Below are 21240 nucleotides of genomic sequence, written 5' to 3'. Positions count from 1 at the left end.
TTTTGCTATATAATTTATTTACATTTTGGATTTATTTCTTATGGAAAAATTCATTCAGTTTGACACAAAACACAACTTTTAAAACAATTTAACAATGAGTTTAGCAATATAATAAGAAAATTCATACATAAAGTTTCATGATTTTGATATATTTAATAAAGAGCTATAATACTCTTTCCAATAACGAAGACGCTTATTATAATAAACTTTGTATATTTCTGGGCAGTGATAAAACACTAAAAATATACATAAAATATAACTTGACTCATTAGTGTTAGCTTCTTTACCTTCCCAAAAGCTAAAATATGATGTTAGTTTGATTTCAGCCCATTTTTTCTAGATTTATTTCAGTAGTATATTATTTCCTATATTTTAAGGATTTATATAGAGACTACCCGAGCTTACCTTCTGCAGCTTACTTTTGCTAATGAAAAATTTACATTTAGATTCATCTATTTTCCCACATATTAATTTAATTTCACTTTTTATTAAATTTATTGATATAATTTAGATATAAGTAATGATAATATTCACAGTAGAGAATTCATACCTGTATGAAATGTATCATGATTTCTCTTTTTTCTCATTCTCCTCTTCTCCCTCCAACCCCTTTTCAACTCATTATGTACATAACTTTGTTTCCATTTTATGTTTCACTTCTAAGATTTTTTTCCTTTATGGATCCTTTCTTTCCCTCTTCTCCCATCTTTAGTTCTTCTATCCTTTTGAACAATTTATTACTATTTCAGTTATATATTATATATATTTTATTCCTTATGGTTTCTCACATAAAAGGTGATACAAGACATAGGTGTGTCCAATTTACTAAACTTAAGAGTAAGGTTTCATAGTATCCATTTAGCTAGAAATGTCTCAAGTTTATCCTTGCTTCTTGTTGAATAATACTCCATTATTCAAACAATCATTTTTATTTATTCATCAGTTGATGGACATTTGGGATGTTTGCAAGATTTGGCTATTAAAAACTGTGCCATATATCACATATATATGGTGGACATATATCACTGTGGTGTGCCGCTTTAAAATTCTTTTGGAAAGGTATCAAGAGGGGAAATAACAGATTAAAATGAGACCATGGAACCACTAGTCCTAGCTTTTTGAATAAGTTCACGCAGATTTTTGCAGTAATTAAACAAGTCTGTACTCCCACCAACAGCGTGGAGAATAATTCCTTTTCCAAACAATCCCACCAGCATTGTTATTGGTTAATTCCTTGATAATAATCATTTTTTATCTAGTGAGATGGACTCTCCATATTCTTTTAATTTTCATCTCTTTAATGACCAATGATTTTGAATATTTTTTCATATATTTATTTGCTGTTTGTACCTCATCTGGGGCATATAGATTCATCTCACACATGTCCATTTTGGATTGGGTCTTTAACTGGGTGGGGGGTGGGTCTGCTTTTTGTTTGTTTTTGGTACCAGAGATCGAACTCACGACCTCATCCTCATGCTTGGCCAGACAGGTGCTTACACTGAGCTAAATCCCAGCCCTGGGTTTGGGTTATTTTTTTTTTTTCTTTCATTTCTCTGTGTATTCTATGTATTAATCCTTTATCCAAGGAATAATTGGCTAATTTCTTTTCCAGTCAATAGGGTGCCTTTGAACCCTGTTGGTGGTTTCTTTTGTTGAGCAAAAAATTTTAATATGATGAGACTTCAGTTGTTGATTCTTATAGTATCACTCAGGCAATTGGGGCTTTATTCATGAAGTCTTTGCCTGCATAAATGTCTTCAACAGTTCTACCTTTTCTCTCTCCCATCAGATGTAGTGTTTTTGTTTTAATATTTAGGACTTTGATCCATTTTGATTTTAGTTCAGTGCATAATGAGAAACGTGGGTCTAGTTTTAAGCCTTAGACATGAGGGAGGCCATGTTTTCCACCACCATTTACTCAAGAGACTATCTTTCCTCCAGTGAATATGTTTGGTCCTTTTGTCAATAATAAGGTGACTGAGTCTGTTTGGAGTTGATTCTGCATCTTCTAATCTGTTCCATGGATGACTACGTCTGTTGGTGGTTTTTTTGTTTGTTTGCTTTTGTTTTTGCCAGTACTATTCTGTTTTTACCACACTAGCTCTGTACTATAATTTTAGTTCAGGGATTGTGATGTCCCTTGCCTTGCCTTTGTTGCCCAGCAGGTTTTTTTTGCTTTGTTTTGTTTTATTTGTTTTGCTTTTCTAGCATTCTTCTGGTTAGAAATGAATTTTAGGAAAGTTTTCTCAAGTTCTGTGAGGTATGCCAATGGAAATTTGATAGATACTGCATTAAATCTGTATACCAATTTTAGAAGTTTTAGTCATTTTCACTATGTTGATTTTTCCTACCCCAAAAAGAGACATCTTTGATATTTGTAATTCTTTCAATCTCCTTTTTCAGAATAATGTAATTTTCAATATAGAGGTCTTTTAGTTCTTCATTAGATTAATTCCTAAATATTTATTTTGTTCAATGCTATTATAAAAGGTATTTTCCTAATTTCTCTCTCAATGAGTTTGCTACTTATGTAAAAGAATATTGAATTTTGAGTGTTAAATTTGTATCCAGATATGTGAGTGAAATTGGTTAGTAAATCTAGAAATATTTGGATGGCATGTTTGAGGTCTGTTATGAAGAGTATCATTTCATCTGCAAATAAGCATATTTTAAATTCTTTCTTTCCTATCTTTATTCTTTTTATTTCTTTCTCTTGTCTAATTGCTCTATTGTTTCTGGAACTATATTTAACAGGAGTGGTGATGATGGATATCTATTTTATTCCTGATTTTAGGGTGAATGTTTTGAGTTTTTGTCCACTTAGAATGTTTTTGGTTGATGGTTTTTCACAGGTGGCTTTTATCAAATTGAGATAAAGACTATGCATTTTCATTTTCTGTATTTTTTTAAATCATGAATTGGCATTGGAGTTTATCAAATTGTTTTTTCTGTGTTTATTGAGGTGATCATATGATTTTTTTTCCTTTGACTCTGTTGACATGGCTTATTACATCTATTGATTTGCATATGCTGAACAATACCTGAATCCCTGGGATGAATTCTACTAAGGCCATGGATAATTGGAGTTTTATATGCCACACTTGTTTGTATGTCAAATTCTTTTTCCATGTTTGGGTGGTTTTGGCTGTTACTTCCGTGAACAGGTTGTATGACACACTTTCACTGACTTTCTCATTAAATTCAGTCAATCTTATATTGTTCTTTACATTACCTTGAAGATATTGGATTTATTTTTACCTTACTGTTTTTAAGATATCTTTCTTTCGTGGTCTCCTGTCTTCTAGATTTGATATACCATCCTTTGCATCTTTCAATACACTGTATACTTTTTCAATAAAATGTTCAGTCATCTGGATATCTGTTTTTATTTGCTTTATGGATTTCATTTCTTTACAATGTTGAATATTCATGCTTTCTTTCTATGGGCCTTTTTTATCTGTGTTTGCTTTAAATTCATTGAACAAGTTCTTCATTATGATCATTTTTTTAACCTGAATGATTATTTTTTCTATAGCTTCATTTATCTGTTTCTTTTTCTTTTTGCAGCTATCATTTGAGAAAACTCATATGGGTGGATTCAGATTTTCTCTGTCTTCTTATCACCTGGAATTTTCCTGTGTAAGCTGGAGTCTAGCATCGCATTTTGCCTCTGTATCTTTCAATTTTCTATTTTTTAAAATTTTATTTTGTTTTCTGTATTGATGATTATAAATTTATTATGATATGTTAATCACTAGTATCCAGGCTTCCTTAAGAAATGTCTGTGCTTCAAAGATGTCTTCTGATTTAGATGATTCTTGGTCCTTGTGTCTGTCCCAAACTTCTATATTCCCTGTTTTTTAGAAATCAGATGTTGCTATTTGGCTCAGCACCCAGTCCTCTGGAACTGGATTATGATAGTAGTTATGCCCTTAGACAATCACAGTGTTACATAAGGGAGAACAACTGATTATAAGAGATAATGACCTCCTAGCTAAAGTAGTATAATTATCAGTAGCATTAAGCACAGCCTAAAAATTGACAAACTATAGTACCTATTTATTTAGTACTGTTAACCATAGTAGCAACATTTATAATTATATAACAAAATCCAGCATAATTTAGGAACTCATATGCAGTTTTCCACTAGAAGAGCAATTTCATTGCGTGGTGGAGAAATTTAAGAGGGGACAAAACAGAGATAAATGAATACAAAAAGAGTAGAAACCAGGTGGGAGAACACAGAATGATCACCCAAGCTTTGAGAAAGTGAGGAAAGGGCAGGAGAGAAAGAAGGAAAGAGAAAACAAAAGATAATTCAAAGGAATCAGGAAGACTAGAGACAATGTTCGCTCACATGAAAATAACATAAAAATAACATAAAATCAATAGAAATAGTTGAAGAAACAGAGAAAGAGAATAAAGCAGAATAAAAACAATATTAAGTTAATAAAAACATTATTAATTTAGGAGAAAAATAGAACAAAAAGGAAACAAATAAAAAGAAAAAAATTTACTCTGGGTTCCAAAATTGTGTGATAATGTCCAAGTCAGAGTCCAAAGCAGCTGGAAAACCCTGCCAAGACTGCAGGAGGATTACTTTGGGGTATAGGGCTGATCTTGCCCTCCAAATGTCTGGGCTGGGGCCAGTCTTTATCCAGCAGCTTTATGCATCCCATGGCAGCCCAGCCACATCTCCTTACTCTGATTGTCTCTACCTCGCCATCCCAGCTACTATGGCGCCATCAACAGGGACATCCTGGGGCCACTCCCAGTCCTGTGTTGTTTCAGCTCTTTGAAGTCCTTGTATGGTCTCCTCTGTTCTGACCCTGCTGGCTGTCTCCATTCTGTCATGGCAGTTTCTTGCCAGAAAGGTGGGAGGGGTGCTATTAACTCTATGGAGACAGCCCAGGGCTTCCCCATCTCCCTTCAGTCTACACTCCAGCAGGGTGAGTGCCAACATCCCAAGGCTGTTTAAATCCCACACATCTGTGTCACCCTTTCGTGGTCACAGGCCAAGGTGTCCCACCTCTCCTGCAGTCCCTGGCCTGCTTGTTGCTAGAGACTCCACTTAGCTGCTAGAATATTCAACAACAGCAACAACTAAAGCTGGTAACTAACTGGGGAGGGTCACTCACACCTGTGTCACACATACCAATGTAGCTCTTTCTTTTTATTTATTTTTTTATTTTTTTAAATATGAATGCCCTTTGCTACCTCTATTTTCTTTCTTTCTTTTTTTTTTTTTTTTTTTTTTTTTTTTTGTCTTTTCAGTACTTTTGTCCATTGTTTCCTCATTACCTCTCCTGAATTTTAGACAATACAAATTCCCTCTTTGGTTTATACATAAATGAAACACATAAAAAGTGAAACCATTCAACTGGACACTTTATTGTGACATCCTATCCATTTCCCGTGACAGATGGCTACATACACAGTACGTGGGTTCTTTGGGATCTATTGTAAACTCAACAGGTGAAGCTTATCTTTCTTGGCCTTAGAGCATTTCTTTTTCTTGCCTGACTTAGATTTCTTTCCCTTAGACGGCTGATCTCATTTGTCATGTGACATAAATCACTGCTCTCATTGGTTCGCTGCCAGCGGGGCCTTTTCCAAGGTCTTTCTGGTTGGGTAGAATCCAACTTTGCCTTATCTGAGCTCGTTCACTTTCAGCAGGATCTTGAATGCGCTCTGAATCCAACTTCATTTGTCTTGCTCAATTTTCTACCAATTTGAGCATTTGTATGACAGTTTTTTTTTTTTTTTTTTTCGTTTCCCAATTCTTGACTATTTATCCATGTCTCTGGAGATGCTGCTATAGGCGTTTTTTCTCGTTTAAACCATCTTCTTTCTTATATTTTTCATAGACATCATGATTTTCCTATAATGTTTATTGCAAACTCTGACACTGATTCTGCTGGGGCCCAGCCAACACCAGGACCAGGTGAGCTCCCTCACAGTCAGCTGCAGTGGTCCCCCAAGCTCTTCCAGCGAGGGACCGGCGTTGTCTGGGCCGGCTAGAGTGCACGCCCTCACTCCATCCACCTAGCTTTCTTTTTTACTTTATGTAGAACAGATTATTGCTGGCCATGCTTATAACTTTTATTTTGCTACTGCAAATTTTATACGAAAGTGTCACACTATCTTGTTATCCCGGACATTTTCGTCTTCACTAGATGCCTTGAAACTGTTCCCTAGAGTAGTTGGGAAAGCTCAAGAAGAGAGAAAATCTCATTTTCTGTACTTTTCCATCAATGTCTAGAAGTGAGTGCTTCTAAATTCTGTTTTTCCTTCCTACCTTTCTTTCTTCTTTCCTTCCTTCCCTCCTTCCTTCTTTTCTTCCTTCCTTCCTTTCTTTGTCAGTGTCCTAGTATGATGTAAAGTATTATCTCATTGTCATTTTTATCTAGCTATGAGCAAAAAATAATCATATTTTCAAATATTCATTAAGTCATTTCAGAATTTCTCTTCTGCAATGTGCTAGCTCATTCTTTTATCTTTTTCTTTAAAAATTACATCTTTTGAATTTTCTTAGTGGTTTGTGAAAATTCTTTGTAGATGCTAAGCTAGCTATAATTACATAATAAGCTGGCTACAATTATAGAAGAGAATATGCAAATTAAATCAGATATTTTAATCAGCAATACAAAGTCATTCAAATGGTAGTTATATCCAGGACATTAGGTGTAAAGCATTTCACTCCTATACTGTATTGCCACCCAAATATCAAATAATAAATCTAAGAAAAATAAAAGAAATTTAGTAACCCTTCCATTTTGGTGCATCATGTTTTTATAAAATGTCATGAAGAAGGCAACTGTATTCTATTTATAATTTTACTTGGTTTTTGGTAATGACTATATTAAACCAAGAAAAAACCACAGAGACTACCTCCAGGATTTGGAAATTTCTTAAGGGTATGGAATATAAATCACACTTTCCAGTGCATGTTATGTTTCCTTGGTGATGCAGTTCTGGCAGAATCATCCCAACACATTTATGGTGAATGCTCACAAAATGAGCAAATTAAACTCATCTTTCTGACCTAAGTTTTGCTGAGTATATATTAGATCAAACCTAATGCCTTGTTTATTTAAAATGTAATATTGCCAGTGTGTCTACTAAAATGCCTGTGCTTGTTAACACCCCTGGGAAAGCAAACTATGGAACCTATTAAGATCAAATTCTCAGAAGTTTTGTAAAAGCTGCCCAAAGTTAGACTTATACCAGTTGTCATCTCTCTATCACAGAATTGCACTGCTTAAACAAAATATGATCCTGTGTCAGTTCAAAGATTTTGAAGTATCATCACATGGATAAATAGTATTCTTTGTTCTGTGAACAACTGACAGAGACACAGAGAACCCTGAAGGATCTTTGTCCTCACCAAGTTTTACCTTAGGCTGAAAATGAATGCAAGTGCTTGCTCCAGGGTCTGTTACTTTCTTTTCTCAGCGTTTCACGTGGACTTCAGTGTTTCTCTCTTGATGATTTGTAACGGTCTCTGAAATACTAAGCAGCATGTGGTTTCCTAGGCTAAGTCCAAAACCTAAATGACAAGTGATCATGAAGAGCCAAGCATAGGAACTGCAAGACAAAACAAAGTTTTGAAAGGTGCTATAGCTTGGACATGGTTTTACCCCAAAAGTTCATTTGCTGGAGACTTGGTTCCCAGCATGACCACGTTGAAAGATGGTGGAACTATCCAGAGTATTGTATATGTGGGAAGTGAGAAGTTTGTTGGGGGCATGTCACTCAAGAATGGGTTAGGATAGTTTTTTTGTAGGGGCGGGATGTGTTTCTTTTTCAAGTTGAGTAAACAGGAGTTGGTTCCTGTGTGCTCCACAAAGGTCTGTCTTGGAGTGTGATTACTTCCTTTTACAAGCACACTTGCTATTTTTCAAACAAAACTTCAAATTTTAATCAAATAATAAAGCTGTCATTAAATCTCTTTTTCTATTAGACTTTGTTATGTTAATTTTTGGTGCACTTTAGATATACATAATGATTACATTCATCATAGGGAATTTGTACCTGTGCATAATGTATCTTGATTCGCTTCCCCTCAAATCCTCCCATCCTCCTCAAATCCTCCCATCCTTTCAACCCCTGCTTTGTTTCTATTTTTTCCTTCTATTCTCATTCTTTACTTTTCTATCCCTTTCTTAACCCTCCTCCCTCCCTTGTTCCCCTTCCCATTAAAACATGTTCTTCCTGTCTCCCAATATCTATCATATATTTTGGTCCTCATTTTAACTTTTAAGTTCTCATACCAGAGAAAAATATGATATTTAAATATGTATATCTGATTTATTTCACTCAGAATGCCACCATTTTCCTAGAAATGTCTCAAATTTATCCTTCTTTACACTCCCACGATGGGGACCCCTCCTGCAGTAGGACTTCCCAGAGCTGAGCTGAATCCTGTGCCTCAGTCTTGAGCCTCCATAGCTGTACGCTAGGTAAAACTCTTTCCTTGCAAAGTATTTACTCTCAAATGTTTTGTGATAACAGAGGCAAATGAACTCATACAAAACATAACAATGATCTTTGCCCTTCATGGTCCATCTTGTTCACTCTACACACAATACATGGCTGTGTAATTCCAACTAAACTGGGTGTTTCATACAATTTAGGCACGCCGTTTAAAAATATGTAACAATGAATATATTCTACAGTGATATAATGAGAATGAGGAAACAGAATTAATTCAGTGTTCCATTTTGCTTTTACTAATATTGTTGTTGCAATAAAGAGCAACTAACCTCATTACTGATGATGACATTTATCTTGAATATACAGCACCAAACCAATTAATCCCTAGCTCCAAACTGTAACTCATCTCTGTTTTCTTTTTTATATAATTTCAACCTAATTTATAACTATGGGTCAGAGAAAACATATCCATTAGTAATTTCTTTCATTGTTAAATCCCCTGCACTTCAGGATAACTACTATACAATTTCACAGTCACAGTAACACATGGTGGTCTGAAGAAAATATATCCTGATAGAGTTTACTGAAGAAGCTACTCTTTTCCCCATTACACAATTGTGACTGTATTAAAAGATGTCTTGCCATGTAAATGTCATAAGATCAGTGAATTTGTCTTGATCATCATAAAACTGGGATTTACAGTATGTTACATAAGCCAACCTCAACATATATTTGATGAAAAGGGAAAAGAAAGAAGGATGAAGAGGAGAAAGGAAGGGAGGCAATAAGAGATCAAGGGAGAAGAGGATACATAAAGAGATATCCACATAAGAAAGAAGTGGAGGTGCGAGCAGAAAGAAAAATGAAAGATAAAAGAAAAACTAATTTAGACCATCTCAGAAAAGACAAGTCTTGAGCAACTTATTCTTCTTAGTTTTACCCTCACTGCTCTCTTCATACTGTTCATCTGATTTTCATTTGAAAATCATTTCATATGAACACAACATACAAGGAAAATTTCAATGTAATTATTATGAAAATTCTAATAAGAGAGTGTGATCACTCACTGAATATTTATTTATTCAGGTTAGTAAGTATAATGATAATAATTTTACATTTCAGTAATAAGGAATGAGAATGGGTTATTGCTTTTATAGCTCAATATTCATTTTATTGACTCAGAGACGTTCACATTACCGTAGTTAAGAGATAATTACTGTACATAGGATTGTTATTTGATTAAGGTAAAATCGTGTTAATATTATGATAGTTGAAAGCAAATGTTAAGGTACAAAATTTCAAATTTAAATTAATTTATACACTAAAAGTTATAAGAAGTACAAATAGTTTCTCCTAAATAAAATCTTTTCGAGTATTTTGTACTGAAATAAGAAATGAGAAACCAATTATGAAAGATTTCTTGGCTTAGTGTCTCACCTTCAAGAAAAAAATAAGCTGCATTTTATTCAGAAAGGAGAAACTATTATATTCTCAAAAAATATTGACTTTTACTTCCTTTTGGTTATAAATTTAGGAATGCCAGCCCCTACCAATCTGACAGGCCTTTTGTTTAGGTAATAAACTGGGCCCAAAAAAGTTTTTTATAGAATACTTTTTACAGGCTAGTCACACAAAAGAGAAACCAGGAGCACACACAGAGAATTTAATCTTGGAAAATTCAGGATACACTTTAATGGTTGTTAAATAAATATTTGGCTAGAAGTGATTGCATTGGAAAACGCATTAACTGTATTTAATGCTAAGTCCAACCATATGGTTGGTAATATAATCATAAGGAGAGAATTTAAGAAAGATTATGTCACTTAAGTATGGTAGACAACCTTTGGGAATGATAGACCCAAATAGAGATATAATTTCAAAGAGGAAGTTGTATTTCAATCTTGTATTACCAAAGAAACTACAGAGGAACAAAGTGAATTAATGTTCAAAAACATGCTATCATAATCTTTAATAAATTTGCTGTGGGGTGGTCTGTAATTTTGTGTATTCCTAAAAATATAATGTTGCCTCTGATTCAGCTTCTTGATTCTGCTATTACAAATTCCCACAAGATTCTTGAAGCTTCTGGAACAATTTACTAAAAGTTAGGTGGTTTAAAATAATATAAATGCACTCAGGCCGAGAGCCTACAAATCTGAAATCAAAGCCTTAGTAAGGCTTTGCTCTCTCTAAAGTTTCTAGGGGAATATTTTTCCTTACCACTATTTGCTTCTAATAGCTCCATGTCAATTTTGATTTAGGTCTTCATTGTTTCAATTTGTGTTGTTTTCACATGGTACTTTCAATGTATCTCTTGGTTTTGTTTTATTTTGGTTATATTTTCTCTTCGGTAATGATTTAATACTGAATTTTCTACCTACACTTTTGGGACTCAAAGTACTTAAATTATTGCTACAAAGATGTCATTATTCAACTATGGTCACATTTATAGATTCTGGTTTTCAAATAAGAATGCATCATTCTTGAGGATCACAATTCTACTGACTATAATTTCCATTTTACTAATGAGAAATATTTAACTATAAAATTAAGTGCCTTTTTGAGAACAGTGGAAAGAAAATTCAATTCCTACTTTATTCAACACAAAGTCTTACAGGATTATTGCACAATATTCAAATTATAAATTGCAATTATGATTCTAATTATTTCTGTGAGGGAAACAAAATATAATAATAAACAAAATTAACAGTGTATCACAAACAAGCTAAGATCATACCTTGTAAAACAAACTGACAAGAAAAACAAAATAGGCATTGCAGCCATAAACAGATCAAGATTACATGAAACATTAGAAGAACTGAAATAAACCTTAAGATAATGATAAAATTGAAAGAGAGAACTATTTTTATTTAGGTATCCTTACATAAATAAATTCAGTGAAACATATAGTGTGCTTGATGCATGGAGAAATCATTAATGTACCTTGGCCAAATTTTAAAAAATGATGAAAAATTAGAATTTTATGGGTGGAAATTTGTGTACACTATCATAATTTTTGAAAATAGACGTATTCTTTTTATATTTTATGTGACTCTTTATTGTGAACTATCTTTGATTTATTTATTTTAATGAGACTAAAACGCAAGAGAGCAGAACAAAGCAATTCAGAACAGAACATTGCAAGCACCATACCACTTCACAACAAGACAATTGGATATCAGTGGTGGCTACCATAATGTCTCTTTTCTTTGACATAGTTGATCATACCTTCATACACATTGATATCAAATATACCAAAATAATATAAAACCATTCAAGAGAATGAAAGCGTTACAGGGCATTCAAAACCAAATAACAGAAAATGAATAATGGCTACTATAATATCTCATTTTCCTTAAAAAATTTGTTTATACCATCACACATAATAAAATCTAATAAGACGCAACAGGATAGAACCAATAAAAACAGAATAAAAAATACATGGTAGGATTTCAAAGCAAGATGATAGTAAATCAGCAATGGCTTCCATAATGTCTTGTTTTCTTTAAAATAGCTGTTCATATGATCACATATAATAAAATCAAACAAAAAAGAATAAAGACAATCCAAGCAATGAATGAAAACATTTTAAGACTTCAAAGGAATATAATGGGGAATAATGGTTACTATAAACCCTTATAGTAACCATTTCTTACCATTTCTTACCCTACGGAGACTATATGGTATTTATATATGTGAGATTGATTTATTTCATTTATGAGTATGGTCTCAAGTTGCATCCACTTATTTATAAATATATCAGTATGATCATTCTTTATAGCTGGGTAGTACTCCATTGTATAAAAATACTACATCCTTTTTATCCATTTCACAATTGATGGGCATTTGGGTTGTTTCCAAGTTCTTCCTACTACAAATTGCACTGCTATAAACATGAGTGTGCATATATTGCTGTGATATGATGTTTTCAGTTTTTCTGGGAATATTCTCAGAAGTGGAATAGCTGGGTTGAATAGGACTTCCAATTCCATCTTTTTGGGGAACCTCCAGACTGACCTCCACAATGCTTGCACCAGTCTAAACTCCTACCAACAGAGCAGAAGAGTTCCTTTTTCCCCTCAGTCTCTCCATCATTTGTTGTTGGTAGTTTTCTTGAACCTGGCCATTCTTTCTAAAGTGAGATGCAATCTATGTGTGGTTTTGATTTGCGTTTCTCTAATGACCAATGCTGCCGAGCACTTTTTCATGTATTTACTTGCCATTTTTATTTCTTCATCTGAGAACTGTGTATTCATCTCCGATGCCCATTTTTGGATTGGGTCTTTGAATTCTAGGGATCTGATTTTTTAATATGTTCTAGGCAGAAGTCCTTTGCTGAGGTACAGTTCACAAAGTTTTTTTTTTTTTTTTTTTTTTTTTTTTTTTTTTTTTTTTTTTTTTTTTTTCCCAATTTGGAGGTTTTGTTTTCACTATGCTTGAGATTTCTTTCAACATGCAAAAACTCTTTAATAAGACGTGATCCCAGATATTGATTTTGGGAAGTATTCCCTCTGCAGTTTGATTCTTGTTCATGAATTTTCCATCTACCTCTATAACTTCAAGATTTCTGTGTACTTTGTCTCCAGCAGATTTAATGTTTCTGTTTTAATATTCAGATTTTGATCCACTTGGACTTTAGTTTAGTACATGGTGATACGCATGGGTCATTTTAGTTTTTGGCATATGGAGAGCCAATTTTTCCAGCATCATTTATTGAAGAGACTATCTTTCTTCCAGTAAATGTGTTTAATCCTTTATTAAAGATAAGGTGGTTGAGTGTAGTTTTTAGTTGTAGTTGTAACTTCTAATCTATTTTATTTATCTTCAGGTCTGTTTTTATTCCAGTACCATGTTGATTTTATTAGGGTAGCTTTGCAGTATAACTTCAAGTCAGGGATGGTGATGCCTCCTGCCTTGCCTTTGTTGCTTAGAATTGCCTTTGCTATTTTAGGTCTCTTCTGGTTCCAGATGAATCTTAGGAGTGATTTATCTAGACCTGTGAGATATCCTAGAGGTATTTTGATTGGGATTGCATTAAATCTGTATAACAATTTTGGGAGAATGGCCATTTTCACAATATTTGTTCTTCTTATCCATAGACAGGGGATATCTTTCCATTTTCTGAGGTCCTCTTCAATTTCTTATTTTCAAGGTATTATACTTTTTCCTGAATAGATCGTTTACTTCTTTTTAAGATTGATTCCTAAGTGTTTCATTTATTTGGATGCTATTCTAAAGAGTACAGCATCATTTATTTATCTCTCAGTAATTTTGTTGTTAGCGATAGGAATGTTATTGATATTTGAGTGTTGACTTTGTATCCAGCTACATTACTGAATTTCTTTATTATACCTAGAAGTCTTTCAGTGGAGTTTTGGGCATCTTCTATGTGGAGTATCATGTCATCTGCAATTATGATAATTTATCTTCTTTTCCTATCCTTACTCCTTTTATTTCTCTCATTTGTCTAATTGCTCTGGCTCATATTTTTAACACCATCTTAAATAGAAACGTTGATAATATACATCCTTGTCCTGCTCCTGATTTTAGGTAAGAGCTTTCAGTTTTTGACAATTTAATATGATGCTGGCTGTAGGTTTGTCATAGATGACTTTTATTATAAAGGTAAAGCCTATCTATTCCAATTTTCTGTAATGTTCTTATCATTAATAAGTGTTGGACCTTATCAAAAGGCCCAAAACATTCTGCATCTACATAAATGATCATGTGATTCTTATTTTTGGCTCTATTGACATGGTGGATTACATTCATTGATTTACATATGTTGAATCATCTCCACATTCCTGGGATGAATTCCACTTGGCCTTGGTATATAATCTTCTTGATGATTTGCTGAATTCGCTTTGCCAAAATTTTATTGAAAATTTTTGCATCTATGTTCATTAGGGAGATTGTCCTGTAGCACTTTTTTTTAGTTGTTTCTTTAAGTTTGATTCCTAAGTTTTTCATTTATTTGGATGCTATTCAAAAGAGTACAGCTTCATTTATTTATCTCTCAGTAATTTTGTTGTTAGCATATAGGAATGCTATTGATTTTTGATTGCTGACTTTGTATCCAGCTACATTACTGAGTTTATGTGCTACAGTAATCTTTGCTTCCAAGAATGAGTTAGGAAGAATTGCTTCCTTTTCAATTTCACTGAAGAGTTTGTGTAGTGTTGGCATTAAGTCTTCATTGACTTTCTTGTAGAATTCTGCAATGAATCCATTTGGGCGTGAACTCTTCTTTGTTAGTAAGTAGTTCGTTACATTTTTGATTTCATTAATTTAAATTGGGTTATTCAACAGTTTTACATCTTCTTGACCCATCTTTGGTGATTCATAAGTTTCTAGGAATCTGTCCATTTCTTTTGTGCTATCAAACCTATGAGAGTAGAGGTATTCAAAATAGGTGTTGATAATCTGTTTCCCCAAGGTCTGTAGTGATTTCACCATTTTCATTCCTTATTGCATGAATTTGAGTTCTCCTCTCCTTTTTTAAATAAGGTTGGCTAGGATCTTATCAGTTTTTTTTATTCTTTCAAAGAACCAACTCATTGATTCATTGATTCTTTCTATTGTTTCCTTAGTCTCTATTGCATCAATTTCTGCTCTTATCTTTATAATTTCCTCCCTTCTTTTGGCTTTGGGATTGACTTGCTCTTCTTTTTCTAGATATTTCAGATGTGGCACCAGGTTGTTTATTTGTGTTCATTCTGCTTTCCTGATATAGAAATTCATTGCAATAATTTTTCCTTTGAGAACTATTTTCATTGCATCCCACAGATTCTGGTAATTTGTATTTGTGTTTTTGTTGGCTTGTAGATATTGTTTAATTTTTTCTTTATTTTCCTCGGTGACCCACTGATTGCTCAGAAGTGTATTATTCAATTTCCAAATGTTTGTGGAGATTTTGCAGTTTCTTTTGTGATTAATTTCTATTTTCATGGCACTAATATACGATAACATGCATGGAATAATTTCAGTTCTTTAGCATTTACTTAAGCATGTTCTGTGGATTTGTATTTGGTCTATTTTAGAGAATGCTATTTAGAGAATGACCCATGTGCTGCTGAGAAGAATGTATATTCTGATGTTGTTGGATGGAACACTGTGTATAAGACTATCAAGTCCATTTGTTCTCAGGTGTGATTTAGTTTTGTTATTTCTTTGCAGATTTACTGTCTAGTTGATCTGTCCATTTGTGTTAATGCTAGATTAAGGTTCCTTTTATAATTGTTGTATTGCTTATTGGAGTTTTCATTTCTGTTAATATTTGTGTTGTAAAGCTGGGTGGTCCTGAATTTGAGGCATATATATTTAAGATTGTTATCTCTTCCTCTTGAAGTTTTCCCCTAACTAGTAAATAGTTTTTCTTTGGATCATTCTTGGTTTGAGGTTCACATTGTCCTCAAACACAATAGCTACCCCCACATTTTTGTGTGTGTTCCTGTTGCAGGAAGTATTGTTTCCCACCCTTTGACTTTCTGTCTATGAGTTTCCTTTTGGATTAGATGGTTTTATTGTAGACAACATATGGTTGGATGCTGTTTCTTGATGCATTCTGCCAGTCCATTTCTTTTAATTAGTGAATTGAGGCCATTTACATTAATGGTTATAACATATGTATATTAGTTTATTTTTACATTATCTTTCTACTGTTGATTTTTTATCTTTATACTCTGTTTAATTGTCTGTGTTGCTTAGTTGGGTTTTTTCCTATGTGAATCTAGAATGTCTTTTAGTATTCTTTGCATGGTCAGATTGGTAGTCATGATGTTCTTCGGCTGCTCTTTGTCATGGAAGTATATTATTTCTACATCTATTTTGAAGGACAGTTTGTGGGATACATCAGTTTGGGTGGGAAGTCATTTTCCTTTAGGATCTGAAATACTTCACTCCATGCTCTTCTTGACTTTACTGTTTGTGTTGAGAAGTCTGCTGCAATTCTGATAGGTTTTCCTTTATAGGTGAACTGTCTTTTCTAACAGCTTTCAATATTCTGTTCTTATACTGGATAACTGGGATGGTGATTATTATATGTCTGGGTGTAGTTTTATTTTGGTTATAGGTATTTGGAGTTCTATATGCTTCACTGATCTGTATATCTGTTTGCATTTTCTTGTTTGGGAAATTTTCAAATATTACCTCTGTAAATAGCCTCTTGATATCATTTGTTTTTTCCCCTTCTTTTTCATTTATCCTATCAATTTAATATTGTTTTTCTTTGTATCATCTTGCAGATTTTGAATTGTTATTTCCTGATACCTTTGCATTTTTAAAAGATCTTTCCTTTCCTGTTCACGAGCTACAATCTCATCTTCTAGGTCTGAAATTCTATCTTCATTTTCATTGAGGCAGTTTTGCCAACTTTCAATGGAATTTTTGTTTCCTGTATATCTCTTTGAATCTACTTCATGAATTCTTTCTGTTTATTATATTGTTCATTCAAGGATTCTATCTTTTTTGCATTGTTCCTCTAATTTTTAAACTATGTCTTCTTTAGATGTGTTCAGCATTTCTTTCATTACATTTATTATTTCTTTTTTTTTTTTTTAACCTGGGAGATTATTTCTGATTTGAGCTCTTTTATAGCTGCCCAGAGTTGTTAGTTTAATTCAGTTGTTATCATTTCAGGCATTTAAGGTGGATGGCTTACCTTTTCTTCAGTATACACGGCTGCTAGGCTTTCTTGGGATAGTCTGTATGTTTGAGGTTGTACTTTTATGTTTTGTTTTGTCATTTTTCTGTATTTCTCAGTTTTGAGCTATATTCCAAAGAGTTCCCCCTATGCATGTTGGAAATCACCACATGCATCTTCAGCTGAATGGAGGCCACTGGGCATGGCCCATTCAGGTCCCCAGGACCTCTGGTGATTTAGGACACTTGGCCTAAAAAAATAGATAAATTGTTGCACAAATTCAATGCTTCCAATCTATGTGAACATTTAGAAAAATTTTTATAGAAGATTGCTCATAATTCCTAAAACAAATTAATGATAGTTATAATTCACTGTAAAAGAATAAATGTCATTCATTCTGCCCTAGTATTCTGTCTTCAACTGGTACATAGAAAAACATTTGAAAAATGTATTGAGTAAAGATAAATGCCAATCTCTCTACAAAAATAGGGTTGCTAATCAGATATTAGTAACTTGATGAATAGCTTTAACCAAATGGTATCTCCTAATACATCACTAATTTTACACATTTCTTTGTGTGCACCAGGGTTCTCTAATCCTATCTTCCATTTCCTACAACAATTTTTTCCCTTATTGTGTCTTAGACTGTGAGATTTCTACTGAACAATTCATTTACAAGATTTCAGTAAAGACTATCTACTAATCAACACAATTGTGTGCATGATGTTTGTATAATCTAATACCAGATTCAGTCCAAAAACACTGATAGAAAGATGAATGAAAATTTCAAAAAACAGAGATTATTTTCTTGGAGGATATAAGGACTTAACCAAAATGAAGCCCTAAATTGACTGAACGCTAGGATTTGTTGAGGAACACCAAAAGTGTAGGCTTGTCCTGAGTTCAAGGTTTGTTTCAGGTTACAAAAGCATGGTGACAATTTGAATTACTAAGTTTTATCTGATTATCCCCTAGGGCATTTCCTAGTTTTCCATGTAAGTCATGTTTCTCTTGAATGTGAAAAACATCCTGTCTTTGAGATGTTTTGGTTCCTTAGGATCAGCAGTCCCCCCCACACCATGTTAACCTGAGCAGATTTTGACCCACTGGGTATCACAAGAAACTCCACAATCTAATCTTGTGGTCATTTTATGTTCTTCTATGAATGATGTGTTTTATGTTTATTCCATTCAAATTTTTTTTACTAAAGAAGAATTTTATTGAAACAAATTTGTCCCAATTTTCATCTTGCGAGAAAGCTAGTAACCACATTGCTATGTTCTAAGACTGTAGCACAGTTATTATAATTTCTTAAACTTTTTTCCAGTTGTCAGTCTGAGATGTGTTAATAAATTATTTCAACATCTATCCTTTTATAATAGTGAATAAATGTATTTTTTATAGAAGTGATGATTTTTTTTGCAGTTTTACTGCTCTACTTCCATACAAGTCTGAACATTTTTAAGAAAAATCCATTTTTATTCCATTTTTGTTCTCTGACAGAGACATTTAACTGATGCAGACTCATTGTATATTTAGTAACATACATAAAGATTCCTCAGTCCTTGACAAAAACAATTAGTCATCTAACTTCCCTTGATTAATATTCTTAAAATACAGAAAGTAATGTAATACACTTATCTCTTACTAGGGAACAGCATAATTATTCAAGATTCCATTTATAAATGTGTACCAAGTGCATATGACTCAAAGAACATAAGAAAATAAAATAGCCAACTTTTTCTATCTTAAAACGAAACATAGTTTAAAGTTAACAGGTATAAAATGTTGCAGACAGAAGTAATCTAATCAGAGAGGTAACAGAATTTGGGAAAATTCATTGAAAATGGTTGAATCACGTCTTTAAGAATATGCTATAACAATTCCTCTTATTTTTTTGTATTGAGCATTATATCCAAATACATACTAAAGTCTGCTACTTAGAAAATGTGTTATTTTTAACAAATGATGGACAAGAAATTAGAATATTTAGAAATAATACTGAATTTGCAGTGGAAATTAGTCATATAAAGAATTATGAGGTAAGCCAAAAACTGAGCTGATTTATTGGGAAATTGAACTTGATTATATTAGAAATCTCATTAAAGAACTTGAATATTATATTAAAGTGTAACAGAGTTAAAAGCATTTTGTCTATATATTTGAAGGCATGAGTAGTAAGTCAAAGGCTTAGAGAGCACTAAAATTTTCTGTGTATTTGTCTACAATCCAACATTCTGGTTGACTGAAGCAGAAGAATTACAAATTTGAGCTCAGTTTGAGCAACTACTTAGCGTAATTTTGTCTCAAAATAATAAATAAAGGAAGTAATGAGAGTATAGCTCAGTAAAAAGACCCTGGATTCCACCCTCAGTAATTGCAAAACACATATACATAACATTTCTTGATGTCATATAAATGAAGGTTTAAATACTTGAATGCAACATAACATTGTATCACATAAGACACTGAATAGCATAGTCATATGTACATAAGAAAAAAGAAGGGATGTGACTTAAAGAACAGTACAGCTTAATATAAATATACGGTATGATATATATGGCCAATAAAGTCATTAAAGGTATCTGTATGTTGCTTTGAACAATTTGTATCAGGTAGAATATAGCTGAAGAATTACACATATTTACAGAACCTGTTGGAAGCCCTGTAATTGGCTGCCACCTTATATCTGCAGGCCACACCAACTTAACTCCATCTAGGAGTTAAGTTTGGTAGCTAAGCAGCACCTTGCCTACCTATCTTGTTTGGCTCATTAAGGGATTATGCTAATCAGCCCGCCTTATGAGCCCCCTCTGGAAATTTGAATTAAACTATGACCTTCAGCCTTGCCACTGTTGTTAAGTTACCTGCTGACGTCTCAGAACCCAACTCCCTCCTCCTCAATACCCTATATATTTGATACTCCTTCCTTGAGTAAACCAGACTTGATCAGATGGACTTTGTCTTGTCTCTGTTCTTTGCATCTATTGTTTCCTTTTCATCCCCACTCCCTCTCTAAATTCTCCGCGGATTTAGCCACAGGCCGGAACAAGAATCTTGAAGTTTTGCAATTTTTTTTGAGTTATATAGAAAGAGTAATCTAGAATTGTGAGATGAAGATAGTCTGACAAAAATGAAGGGATTTTGGACCTATAGGAGATAAAATTCAATGAGGAAATGATAGTTTAATATGTGAAAGGCATAAAACAGAAGAAATATTTGACTTATTTATTATGACTTTGAGTAAAAATTGTACCAGTTGGTGAAATCTCAAGGGAAATATGCAGGTCCAATTTAAAGAAAGACTTATTAAAAGACATGGATTATTTCTGTATGTGTAAGATCGTTCTTTGTCTCAATATGTATTCAGTATTAGGCTATACACATGGCAATAATATTACACAAATAATTTTAATAAGATACAATGATTAAATTAGTCCAAGATCAATAGTGTAAATCTGAGGTCATATCTTCAGTAGACTTTTAAAGATTAATACTTTCCAATTACTTCCACTCCAACAAATTTCCCTCCAGTTATATTCTATCATTGTTAAATTCTAATGCAGTTAACATACATATGGAAAAAATACCATGTGGTTTTCACAGTCCCTTATTTCGTGAGTGACAAATGAAATTTTATTTTTACTTTAGTTTCCTTACCCTTGAAGAAGAATGTTATTCCTCAACTTAGTTGCAGGTACCTTACTTTTAATTTAAAATTTTATTGAGATAATTATAAACCTAAATCATGCAATTTGCCCAGTTCCCTTTCAGTGACACTTTAATAAATAATACAGTAATGGAATATTAAACCAAGAACTTCAACACTTATAACAATGTACTTCAATATTAAGTGCACTTGCCAAGTTTTGCAGTAAGGGCTTTTTCTGAGGCAGATAAGCAGATATTCATGAGTTGGTTTGGGAAGATATAACTTTTAGGCTGAAATAGCCACTTGGGGTCTGCAAGTCAGGGAATTTCGTGTCATTCTTGTGAAGAACAGTGAGAATAAAGTCATTAATAGTAGAGATTCCAAATGTTCATACATTGCAATTTGTTTTGCAGTCCTTGTTTAGAAAAATGAAATCAATTTCATTTTATTTCTCTGTTACACTAATGTTTCCTTAAATTGTCATTGACAGGTCCAAGGCAGCAGAGAG

At 33.1% G+C, this 21240-nt stretch overlaps 1 pseudogene; it reads right to left on the bottom strand.

Annotated features, from left to right (window-relative positions):
- Window positions 1-5251: 5251 nt before the first annotated feature.
- LOC134471848 (inhibitor of growth protein 2-like) overlaps window positions 5252-21240 on the bottom strand; it is a 33060-nt pseudogene continuing 17071 nt past the window's right edge.

This window comes from Cavia porcellus, unplaced genomic scaffold, assembly GCF_034190915.1.
Source record: "Cavia porcellus strain 051 isolate PalLab524CR breed Dunkin Hartley unplaced genomic scaffold, mCavPor4.1 scaffold_20, whole genome shotgun sequence".
Lineage (NCBI taxonomy): Eukaryota > Metazoa > Chordata > Mammalia > Rodentia > Caviidae > Cavia > Cavia porcellus.
This window is presented reverse-complemented; position numbering and strand designations above follow the sequence as displayed.